This window comes from Saccopteryx bilineata, chromosome 5 (assembly GCF_036850765.1).
Source record: "Saccopteryx bilineata isolate mSacBil1 chromosome 5, mSacBil1_pri_phased_curated, whole genome shotgun sequence".
NCBI lineage: Eukaryota > Metazoa > Chordata > Mammalia > Chiroptera > Emballonuridae > Saccopteryx > Saccopteryx bilineata.
The window spans coordinates 217,010,753-217,022,464 of record NC_089494.1 but is presented as its reverse complement, the minus strand read 5'-3'; positions in this window follow the sequence as shown (position 1 = coordinate 217,022,464).

Genomic DNA, 11,712 nt, shown 5'->3' with positions numbered 1-11,712 from the left:
AAACTTCCCTAAACTGATGAAGGAATAAGTCACACAAGTTCAAGAAGCACAGAGAGCTCCAATAAAGATAAACTTAAAAGAGGAACACAACAAGATACATCATAGATAAAATGTCAAATATAAGAGACAAAGAATGAATATTAAAATCTGTAAGACAAAAGCAATTAATTATCTACAAAGGAGTCCCCATAAGGTTGTCATCTGACTTCTCAATAGAAACACTTCAGGCCAGATAGATTGGCAAGAAATATTCTAAATGAAGCAAATCAAGAACCTATGACCAAGACTACACTACCCAGAAAAATATCTTTTAAAATTGGAGAAAAAATAAAAAGATTCTGAGAAAAAAAAAGGGAGATGGTTAAGGTATTCATTACCACCAAAACAGTACTGCTATAAGAAGAAGAAGAAAATAAAAAATAAATCAAGAGAAAGAGTATTAAAGGTTTAAAGAATAAATAAGCAGATTTTGATAATAACTTTAAATGTAAATGGATTAAATGCTCCTCAAAAGACATAGGGTAGTGGCATGGATATACTAACAAGGCCCATATATATGCTGTCTAAAACAGACCCACCTCAGAACAAAAGAAGCACATAGATTTAAAGTAAAAGAAAAGAAAAAATATTTCTTGCAAATGAAAATGAGAAAAAGTTGGGGTAGCAATACTTATATCTGACAAAATAGCCTTTAAAACAAAGGCTATATAGTAAGAGATAAAGAAAGTCACTACATAATGATAAAGGGAGCAATCCAACAAGAAGATACAACCATTGTAAATATCTATGCACCAAATATAGGAGCAACTAATTGTAAAAGGCAGATCTTGATGGACATAAAGGGAGAGATAAACAGCAATACAATAATACTAGGGGATTTAACACCCCACTAATATCAATAGATAAATCTTCCAAACAGAAAATCAAAAGAGAAATAGTGGCCTTAATTGACACACTAGATCAACTAGATTTAATTGATATCTTCAGAACATTTCACTCTAAAACAGCAAAATATACATTCTTTTCAAGTGCTCATTGTACATTTTCTAGGATAGACCACATGTTAGGACACAAAGCATGTCTCAACAAATTTAAGAAGATTGAAATCATTTCAAGTAGCTTCTCTGACCACAGTTCTATGAGACTAGAAATTCACTACAATATAAAAACTGAAAAACATTCAAATAATGTGCAGCTAAATAGCATCTTATTAAATAACAAATGGGTTAAAATAAGATAAAAAATAAGATAAAAATGTCCTTGAAACAATAAAAATTAACATACAATAATCCAAAACTTATGTGACACAGTGAAAGCAGTCCTGAGAGGAAAGTTCTGATCACTATAAGCCTACCTAAAGAAGCAGCAAAAATATCAAATAAGCCATTTAACCCTGCAACTAAAAGAACTAGAAAAAAAACAGCAAACAAGAACCAGATGAAATAGAGTGAAGGAAATAATAAAGATGAGAGTAGAAATAAATGAAACAGTGGCTTAAAAAAATCAACAGTACAAAAGATTAATGAAACCAAGAGCTTGCTCTTTGAAAAGGTAAACAAAATTGCTGAACTTTCTACCAGACTCATAGAGCAAAAAGAAAAGACCAAAATAAATAAAAATTAACAAAATTAGAAATGAAAGAGAAGTAAAAGCTGACATTATAGAAATACAAAGGATTGTAAAAAAATATTATGAAGAACTCATAATTCTTCAAAAAATTGAACAACCTTGATTTAATGGGTAAACTAGAAGCATACTATCTTCCAGAACAGAATCTAGAAGATTGAGAAACCCTATGCAGACTGATTACAACAAGTGAAATTATTACACTTATTAAACTCACAGCCAACACAAATCCTGGACAGGATGACTTCAAAGTCAAATTTTATCAAACAAAGAAGAACTAACACCCATCCTTCTCAAGCTATTTTAAAAAACTCAAGAGGAAGGAAGAATTCTAATTTCATTTTATGAGGCAAGCATCACCCTAATTTCAAAACCAGGTAAAACACTACAAAGAAATAAAAAACTATAGGCTAATATCCCTGATGAACATAGATGTTAAAATCCTCAACAAAATATTAGCAAACTGGGCCCTGACCAGTTGGCTCAGTGGTAGATCATTTGCCCGGCTTGTGGATGTTCCAGGTTCAATTCCCAGTCAGGACACACAAAAGCACCCATCTGCTTCTCCACCCCTTCCCCTCTCACCTCTCTCTCTCTCTCTCTCTCTCTCTCTCTCTCTCTCTCTTTCTTCTTCTTCCCTCTGTAGCCATGGCACAATTGGAAAGAGTTGGCCATAGGCGTTGAGGATGGTTTTATAGACTCCACCTTGTGTGTTAAAATTAGCTCCTGTTGCAATAGAGCAAAGACTCCAGATGGGCAAAGCATCACCTCTTAATGGGCTTGCTAGGTGGATCCTGATCAGGGTGCATGTGGATGTCTGTCTCTGCCTCCTCATCCTCTCACTAAGTAAATTTTTAAAAAATTATCAAACTGTATCCAGCAATACATTTAAAAGATCATATATCAGGATCAAGTGAGATTTATTCCTGAGAGGCAAGGCTGGTACAATACTTGCAAATTAATAAGCATGATTCGTCACAGAAACAAAATGAAAGATTGAAAGATAAAAAATAATATGATTATATTAATAGATGCAGAATAAAGCATTTGATAAAATCCAGTACCCATTTATAATCAAAACTTTCAACAAAGTGGGAATACATGGACATACTTTAATAAAAGCTGTATATGACAAACTGACAGCCAGTATCATACTCAACAGGAAAAAATTAAAATCAACCCCTTGAGATGAGGAACAAGGCAGGGATGTCTCCTTTCACCACTCTTATTCAACATAATACTAGAAGTCCTAGCCACAGCAATCAGAAAAAAGTATGAAATAAAAGGCATTCATATAAGAAAAGAAGAAGTAAAACTGTGATTATTTGCTGACAAAATGATATGGTACAGATAAAGCCTTTAAGTCTCAGCCAAAAATCTACTAGACCTGATAAATGAACTTGACACAGGAGCAGGATATAAAATTAAAATTCAAAAATCAGTGGCATATTTATACACAAATAATAAACTTCAGAAAGCAAAATGAAGGAAACAGTTCTCTTCATTATTGCAGTAACAATAAATAAGTAAGTAAGTAAATAAATAAATAAATAAATAAATAAAGTACCTAGGAATAAATTTAATCAAGGACGTAAAAGACTTGTACTCAAAAACTTATAAGACATTGAAAAAAAATGAAATCGAGGAAGATACAAACAAGTGGAAGTATATACTGTGTTCATAAATAGGAAGAATCAGCATTGTTAAAATGTCCATAATGCCCAAAGAAATCTATAGATTCAATGCAATTCCTATTAAAATACCAGTAGTATACTTCACAGATCTAGAACAAACATTGCAAATATTTATATGGAACCAAAAAGGAACCTGAAAATTCTCAGCAGTCTTGTATATAAAGAACAAAGTGGTAGGTGTTGCATTTCCTGATATCAAGCTATATTGCAAGGCCACTGTAATCACGAAAGCCTGGTACTGGCGTAAGAACAGGCATAAAGACTGATGGAACAGAACAGAGAATACAGAAATAAACCTACACCTTTATGGTTAATATTTTAGAAAGCAAGCAGGAGAATACAATGGAGTAAAGACAGTTGGGAAGATACGACAGGTGCATGCAAAAAAAAAAAAAAGAAAAAAAAAGAAAAAAAAAAGAAACTAGATCATCAGCTTATACCATTCACAAAAATAAACTCAAAATGAATAAAAGACTTACTGTAAGTTGTGAAACCATAAAAATCCTAGGAGAAAACATAGGCAAAAGACTGAGACATCTCTCAAAGCAATATTTTTGTGGATATGTCTCTTCAGACAAATGAAATAAAGGACAGAATAAACAAATGGGACCATATAAAAATAAAAAGCTTTTTCACATCAAAAGACACCTTGAGCCTGACCAGGCGGTGGCACAGTGGATAGAGCATCAGACTGGGATACAGAGGACCCAGGTTCGAGACCCTGAGGTCACCAGCTTGAGCATGGGCTCATCTGGTTTGAGCAAAAGCTCACCAACTTGGACCCAGGGTCGCTGGCTCGAGCAAGGGGTTACTCGGTCTGCTGAAGGTCCACCGTCAAGGCACATATGAGAAAGCAATCAATGAACAACTAAGGTGTTGCAACGTGCAATGAAAAACTAATGACTGATGCTTCTCATCTCTCTCCATTCCTGTCTGTCTGTCTCTGTCTATCCCTCTCTCTGACTCTCTCTCTCTCTGTCTCTGTAAATAAATAAATAAATAAAATTTTTAAAAAACCTGAAAAAAAAAAGACACCATGAAAAAAATAAAAAGACAACCCACTCTATGTGAGAACATATTCGTTAATATGTAAAGAACATTTAAAACTCAACACCAGGATGGTAAACAATCAAATTAAAAAATGAGCAGAAGATTTTTTTTTTAAATGATGCTCCTTTTTTTTTTAAATTTTTATTTATTTATTCATTTTAGAAAGGAGAGAGAGAGGGAGAGAAGAGAGAGACAGAGAGAGAGAAGGGGGAGGAGCAGGAAGCATCAACTCCCATATGTGCCTTGACCAGGCAAGCCCAGGGTTTCAAACCGGCGACCTCAGCATTTCCAGGTAGACGCTTTATCCACTGCGCCACCACAGGTCAGGCCTGAGCAGAAGATTTTAATAAACACTTCTCCAAGGAGAAAATACAAATGGCCAATAGGTATATGAAAGTATGCTCAACATTACTAATAATTAGAGAAATGCAAATTAAACCCACAATGAGATATCACCTCATATCTGCTGGAATGGTTTTTATTAACAAATCAACAAGTGCCGGTGAGGGTGTTGAGAAAACAGAGCCCTTCTACACTACTGGTGGGAATGCAGACTAGTGTAGCCACTGTGGAAAACAGTATGACGTTTTCTCAAAAAAACTAAAAATCAAACTACTTTTCGACCTAGCTATTTCACACATTGGTGGAATATACAACTGAGACTCATGGATATAGATAAAAGTGAAGTGGTTAACTGGGGAGATGGATGCTGGAGAGGGGTTGTGGGGAAAGGAGTAAAGAGGAACAAATATACAGTGACAGAAAATGATTTAACTTCGGGCAATATGTATATAACATAATCAAGAGTTCAAATGCTATAGGAACATTTACCGGAAACCTATGTACTCTTATTGATCAATGTCAACCTGTTAAATTTAATTTTCTAAATAAAATTATAAAAATAATTCCAAAACACTATTTCAAAAGAAGATATTCACCTTCATGTTTATTGCAGCATTGTTTACAATAGACAATATCTATAAACAGCCCATGTGTGCATCAGTGGGCAAGTAGATAAAAAAACTGAGATGTATTTACACAATAGAATACTATTGTGGCCATGAAAAAGAAGGAAATCTTACCTTCATGACAGCAAGGATAGAACTTGAAATTATCATGCTAAGTTAAATAATCAATGATAGAGAAATACAAATATCATATGATCTCACTTATATGTGGCATCTAATGAACACAATCAAGTGAGGAACAAAATGGAAACAGAGGTAGGGTCACAGGGAACAGATGGACAGCTGTCAGAGAGATGGAGGAAGAGGGAATGGGATCAAAGAATGTGAAGGGATTAACCAAATTATATATACTAACACAAAGATACAGACAACAGGGTAGCATTTCCCAGAGGGAAAGGGAGGGGTGGAGGTAGGGAGAGGGGGCAAATAGAGTGAAATGGGGATGGAAAAAGTCTTTGCATGGGGCATGGTGGGTACATGATACTGTGGGTAGCGGACATTATACTGAGTGGAACAATTGAAGCCATGTCAACACAATAAATTAAAATAAAAATTTAAATATAATAAATAAATAAATAGATGTTAGTCCATATTAAGTAAAAATATAGAAATTACAGGTCTCCAAATTGGCAATAGTGGTGTTTGTAAGAGTGACAGCTTATTGTAAAGAGATTCAATTCATTGCAGTATACTAAAACATCATATTGATTACTCAATTAACAATCATTCTAGAAATTTTTCCTATCAAAATAATTCATATTTTAATAAAAATCACATGTATGATGTTTTTCCCCATGAAAATTTTAAATATATGGAATTATCCTAACTGTGTACAATGTTAACAGAATGAGTAAATATTGTTCATTCACTGAAATGTAACACAAACATAACATATTCTGCTTTGGGTTGTGAAGAGTCCACTCCAATTGCTTAGTTGGAAGTAGACTGTAGATGGGGAGTGGTAGAAATGTAGTACCACTGAGTTATAATGCATTACAAAGCTCCAGGAAGAACATGGTGGAAGTCTGGAAGAGGACAGTAAAAATGAAGGTACTAGGAAGTGATTATTTTTGGATCTACTTTGCAGATTGATTTGAAAAAAATATTTTGATGCTTCAGTTTTGGGATATGAGAAAGAATAGGTCAAGAATTATTCCAAGGCTTACAATACAAAGAAAGGACTTAGCATTCAGAGAGAGGAGCAACTGCCAAATAGCAGAGTTAGGGGAAAAATCAAGTTTGGTTTTGCAAAATTTTAGATTGAGATAATAATAGTTTATAGTGAAAAAAAGATATGTCACAGCAGGTATTAAAACTGATGGGAATGATCATGAGTTTAAAAAAACTGATGGAGTGACGTCACGGAAATGGCGCCGTGAGAAGCGCGTCCGACAGCTCTCCCCTAAATCACAACAAATTTATCAACTAGAAACAGAAAAATTTATCCTCCGAGCATTCCGGAGTTCCACACAAACTGAAAGCAAAAGGACTGTTATCACTTGAATCTGAGAGACGAGGGTGTGGAGGAAGCTACCGCAGCGACGCTCATTCAAGCCGCCAGGGAGTGCGCCCGCGGTGAGTCAGCCCATATACTTGGGAACCGCAAGCGGCCGCGAGCGGCCGACCGCGAGCCGCCGTGAGCCCGCGGGCTGCCGCGAACCCCCGCGAACCGCCACTGCGAGCTGCCGCGAGCCCCCGCGAACCGCCACTGCGAGCGGCCGCCACGAGCCGCCGCGCGCGCGCGCGCGCGCCTGGTCCGGTTGAGCACTGCTGACGTTCCCAGCAGCCCGCACACTGCGAGTGGGGGTCGCCGGCCACCGGTGCCCTGAGCGCCCCATTCGCGCGCGTGCCTTGGGCATTCCACGCGCCCAGGGCGCCCTGCTGGCCCGCACACCCAGGGGGCTCCATTATCCTGCGCCTGGTGCGGTCCAGCCGCCAGCGGCGGGGCGAGCGGGAGAGGCTTGGGAGATTCTCTCCGTGGGCGGGGCACCTCACCCAGCCATTCAAGCTAACAATCAAGCGTTGGGGGAGGGGTGCGCGCAGGCAGCCTAAAATACCTTCTGAAACACAGCTGCGACCCAATCACTGAAATTAGCTTAACCCATAAAATCTGCGCACCCTCGGTTCTAATTGATAAGATCTCTCTCAGTTCAGCAATCCAAGACAAGAGGCGTGATATTTTTTAGTGCCTCTCGCTAAAGGGGCGGGGGCAACTTCTGATTGATAGAGCCTCCATATTCAGGGATAAACACTAACAAGAAGGACTTGGCAGATAATAAGGTCTATACTACACTAGTCGTAAGCAGAGACTAGTGCCTCTTCTTCCCTGCAAAAACAGGCTACAAAGTATGGAAAGCCTGGGTTGAGAGGTCCAACTAAATGATAGGCGCTGAAGAGTCACCTTGACAACAATTGACTCCCACCCCCGCCTGATTACACTGGAGGCCCTGACTCTCAGAGCCTTTCCCAAAGCCTTGCACTGAGTGGGGATAGAGTGGGGATTTCCCAGCTCTTTGAGCCTCTTACTCCCCAGGCAGAAGCAGTTGCAGCCTTATAGCTGGATCACCAGGCTGCTAATTCAGAAAGGGGGGACTAGGAGAGAGAATCCAGGAAAGCAAACTCTCTCATCATTGGACCCTGCAAATGCCAACAAGCCTTTACTTCCAGCAAGACTAAAGCCAATTATATGACATTGCCATAGAATCCCATCAACTGCAAATCCCTAAGAGTGACACAGGGGCAGAGCCTGGGGTACAGAGTCACCAACTAGGAAGAGGGAGAGAAAATAAAAAGGAAGAAGTTAACCTCTCAAAATCAAGAAAAACCCACAGACTTTACAACTTGATCCACTAATTTTTTTTTTGTTGTTGTTGTTGTTGCTTGTTTCTTCTATCTTTTTCCCTTTATTTCCTCCACCTCGGTCCTTCTATTCTCTGCCCATCTTATGCTTCCCCTTTCTTGAACTACACTACCCATGAGTGTTGCATTTTATTTTTCTTCTTCATCCTCACCCTCCTTTAAGGTTATACTCCAAAACACTTAACTCTCACTCTCTCCTCTTTTGTTTTTTTTTTGTCCTGCTTTATTTTGTTTTTTTCTCCTCCTATTTTATTTCTTCCTTCGTTTTTCTCTTTTTCTTATTTTTTCCTTTCTATTCGTTTTTTCTTTTCCCATTTTACTTTCCACCCATATAATCCTCAATCACGAACAAATTAATTAATTTGGGACTCAAGGCTTTTTTTTTGGTTTTATTTCTCTTTTTTGCTTTTGTTTTTATTTTTTTTTCTCTTGTTTGTTTATTTTTGTGGCATTTTGGGTCCTCCCAACCCAAGGTCTCCATTGTATTTAGTCTTTGCTCCACTTAATACAACAGATTTTTACTTATTATTTTTATTTTTTCTTCTTTATTATTCTTTTTTGGTCCTTTTTTCTGGTTCCCTCTTTTCCCTCTCATTATATCTCTTAGTTGACCATCACTTACAAGCAAATCATCTTATGCTTGTCTAAGATTTTCTTCCTTTTTTCTTTTTTTGCATTTAGTAGGTCCCTACTCCCTTTTTTTGCCCCTTGAACTCTTCACCCTAAATCAGGCCCTCCATTATAGGCACGATATTTCTCTGAGGAGGGGAGAGGAGGGAAAGAGAAGAGAGAAAAAAGGGGGAAATAATAAATTATTACTGTTTTTTTTTGTGGGGTGTTTTACCCTTTTTTTTTTTTTTACTCTTTATTAATTCTAATTAGTGCTATCAATAAGACCACCCTCAGATGCCGATAAGAAAGAGGAAATCGAATATTATGGATACAAAAGAAAGAGAGGTAACACAAATAGATGTGGAAAAATCTATGGAGAAAAGACTTAACATATTGGAAGCCTTGGAGCTAAATGACAGAGAATTTAAAATAGAAATCTTAAAAATACTCAGAGATATACGAGAAAACACAGAAAGGCAATATAGGGAGATCAGAAAACAACTCAATGAACACAAAGAATATATTACCAAGGAAATTGAAACTATAAAAACAAATCAAACAGAAATGAAAAACTCAATTCACGAGCTGAAAAACGAGGTAAAAAGCTTAGCTAACAGAACAGCCCAGATTGAAGATAGGATTAGTGAAATAGAAGACAAACAACTTGAGGCACAACAGAGAGAAGAAGAAAGAGACTCAAAAATAATAAAAAATGAGAAAGCCCTACAGGAATTGTCTGACTCCATCAGAAAGAATAACATAAGAATAATAGGTATATCAGAGGGAGAAGAGAAAGAAAATGGAATGGAGAATATACTCAAACAAATAATAGACGAGAACTTCCCAAGCCTGTGGAAGGAACTAAAGCCTCAAATTCAAGAAGCAAACAGAACACCAAGTTTTCTTAACCCCAACAAACCCACTCCAAGGCACATCATAATAAAGATGACACAAACCAATGACAAAGAAAAAATTCTCAAGGCAGCAAGGGAAAAGAAGAGTACAACATATAAAGGAAGGCCTATTAGATTATCATCAGATTTCTCAGCAGAAACTCTACAAGCTAGAAGAGAGTGGACCCCAATATTTAAAGCCCTGAAAGAGAGGAACTTTCAGCCAAGAATACCATACCCATCAAAGCTATCCTTCAAGTATGAAGGAGATATAAAAACATTCACAAATACAGAAAAGATGAGAGAATTTATCAACAGAAAGCCCCCACTTCAGGAAATACTAAGGGGGGTTTTCCAACCAGATTCAAAGAACAAAAGAAAACAACACCAGAAGTAACAGCTCCACCAAGAACACAATAAAACCAAACTTAAACTGTGACAACAAAGGAAAAAAAGGGGGGAGAGGATGGAGATTAACAGTAGCAAAGGATGATGAAGTGCAGAAATACTTATAAGATAGGGTACTACAATGAATATGGTAGGTACCCTTTTCATTACTTAATGGTAACCACCCTTAAAAAAACCACCACAAAAACACTTGACTTAAAAAAGGTAGCAACAGAGGAAAGAAGTATGGAACACAAACAAACAAAAACAAATGATAGAAAAACAAAAGAGAAGAATCAAACTAGATACAAAACTAACAGAAAGCAATTTATAAAATGGCAGTAGGGAACCCACAAGTGTCAATAATTACACTAAATGTAAATGGATTAAACTTACCAATAAAAAGACACAGAGTAGCAGAATGGATTAAAAAAGAAAATCCAACTATATGCTGCCTACAAGAAACACATCTAAGCAACAAGGATAAAAACAAATTCAAAGTGAAAGGCTGGAAAACAATACTCCAAGCAAACAACACCCAAAAAAAAAGCAGGTGTAGCAATACTCATATCTAATAATGCTGACTACAAGACAGAAAAAGTACTCAGAGACAAAAATGGTCATTTCATAATGATTAAGGGGAAGTTGAATCAAGAAGACATAACAATCCTTAATATATATGCACCAAACCAAGGAGCACCAAAATATATAAGACAGCTACTTATTGACCTTAAAACAAAAACGAACAAAAATACAATCATACTTGGAGACCTCAATACACCGCTGACGGCTCTAGATCGGTCATCCAAACAGAGAATCAATAAAGATATAGTGGCCTTAAACGAAATACTAGAACACCTGGATATGATAGACATCTACAGGACACTTCATCCCAAAGCGACAGAGTATACATTTTTCTCTAGTATACATGGAACATTCTCAAGAATTGACCATATGTTGGGCCACAAAGACAATATCAGCAAATTTAGAAAAATTGAAATTGTACCAAGCATATTTTCTGATCATAAAGCCTTGAAACTAGAATTCAACTGCAAAAAAGAGGGGGAAAAACCCACAAAAATGTGGAAACTAAACAACATACTTCTAAAAAATGAATGGGTCAAAGAAGAAATAAGTGCAGAAATCAAAAGATATATACAGACAAATGAAAATGAAAATACGACATATCAGAATCTCTGGGATGCAGCAAAAGCAGTAATAAGAGGAAAGTTCATATCACTTCAGGCCTATATGAACAAACAAGAGAGAGCCGAAGTAAACCACTTAACTTCACACCTTAAGGAACTAGAAAAAGAAGAACAAAGACAACCCAAAACCAGCCGAAGAAAGGAGATAATAAAAATCAGAGCAGAAATAAATGAAATAGAGAACAGAAAAACTATAGAAAAAAATCAATAAAACAAGGAGCTGGTTCTTTGAAAAGATCAACAAAATTGACAAACCCTTGGCAAGACTCACCAAGGAAAAAAGACACAGGACTCAAATAAATAAAATCCAAAATGAAAGAGGAGAGATCACCACAGACATCATAGAAATACAAAGAATTATTGTAGAATACTATGAAAAATTATATGCCACCAAATACAACAACCTAGAAGAAAT